The sequence below is a fragment of the Coenobita brevimanus genome, chromosome 70, assembly GCF_032717465.1.
Source record: "Coenobita brevimanus isolate Jiangsu-jjx chromosome 70, ASM3271746v2, whole genome shotgun sequence".
In the NCBI taxonomy this organism is placed as follows: Eukaryota; Metazoa; Arthropoda; class Malacostraca; order Decapoda; family Coenobitidae; genus Coenobita; species Coenobita brevimanus.
Genome location: NC_137023.1, coordinates 42,504,250 through 42,506,106, shown reverse-complemented (window position 1 = coordinate 42,506,106; position 1,857 = coordinate 42,504,250).

Genomic DNA, 1,857 nt, shown 5'->3' with positions numbered 1-1,857 from the left:
ATCAATGGAGGTTGGGGGGTATTGGGGATAGAGGGGATGGTGAGGTAGTGGACATATTGTATACTGCAGTTGTCATGTTATTGTGTAGCTTTTCCTGCTCTTGGCTTTGATTGTTTTGTACAAACGATAGAGATGGAAAGGGATAAAGAGAACAATAATATATTACCACATACTAAAACAGACATGCAACTTCTAAAAAAATGAGTTGAACTGCAACATGTGAGGTTCCTCCTGCCCTTTCTGCAGATTAGATGAGGTTGTTTCAGCACATGCTTACTGGACATCGTATTCATGTTGGATATTATGGAAATAGAACTTTGTGTAACACACCACAATATAATACATTTTATATCCTACTACTGCTTTTCCTTTGATACTGATGGTGGTCATACCATTTTGTCATGTGTAAATACTCTCAGTCTATAAGAATTAATATTCAGATACAGTATATAAATGTTTGCCTTGTAAGCATTCTCACTTATCACATGGTAATTTATTCATTTCCTGTCTGTAAAATATTACAGATCTGCTTCAGTTTTAAAATGCCATTTATTTCTGATGTAGACTGGAGATACTGCATTCACTGGGAGACTGCATAACAGATGGATTATTATCCATTATTGTTAATGTATGAGGACTGCGAGTTTCATTTTAACATTAACCCCTACACCGCGGGCATGTTTACCGATGTTTTGCGTGTGCCGCGGGGTTATTCAGGCTCCGACAGACTCTCAAAAAATATTTGCCAAAAATCAGTTATTAGTCCTAGAATATTAAAATTACATATGCTTATGGCACATACCTTCAGCTTTCTCCTGGAATGTTTGTTGAGCCTTCGTCAGTTACCGTAGGACTTGTGGAGACCTCTGAAGTTGGGTAACGAAGTCTCCACTTTACACTTCCCGACAACCCGTAATATGATTACCACAGCCAGATATTAACATTATAAACACTACTCTATGATTTTCAAGTAGTTTGGGATCCATACTCAAAAAAAAAAAAAAAAAAAAAAACACCGTGAAAGCAATGAAAATTACGAGCGCGTCTGACCGTCGCACTTGCGCTAGTTCGCTGTTGGTACTCTGTCATTTATTATTCATAAAACCCCTCACACTTTATATTTCTATTACTATATAACACTTATATATATCTACAGTCTTTATCCATAAGTTTCCTTCAGTAGTATTAGTTTATTGTCACTGTAGGGATTCAATTTCTTTCAGTAAAATACGTAGCATTCACTTTCTCGTCCTGTATACTAGCATTGAGAGTGAATGTCACTTTCATCTTCACTCTCATAACTCATAGTATTCAGACATGCTAGAGTGAAACTTTCACTTTCATTACTCCTAGGGTATATACTCGTATTCTTATAATACTACTCATTTACATTTCTAATTACGTTCTCTATTTTATTTACGTTATTTACATTTCTATTTTATTTACACTGTGTTATGCACTGTCACTTGAAGTAACTTATAAAACTATTTTCCATTGTTCACGTATATTTACATTCATTACTTTCACTTGCTGTTTACACATTATTTACAATTCCACTTGCACTGTTTTACTCAATAGAAAGATCGTAGTCACTCTTTTATCAATTGTCAGCCCTTTACCTCTTTCCACACGAGGTTTAGTAGGGGGTAAAGGTCACAGGGCCCTGTGCATGGGGGTGAAAAAGTCCCTGAAGTCAGCAAGACGAAATAGACGTACCTCTACTTCGGAAGATGAGAGTAAACTGATAAGGGAGGGCCGGGTGGAGGCCTACTTAGGGGATATTCAGTACTACCAATGTTAGCTCTTGAAACAGCTATGTATAGCACTGAAATGATTGGCAGGAAATCTAGACAATAC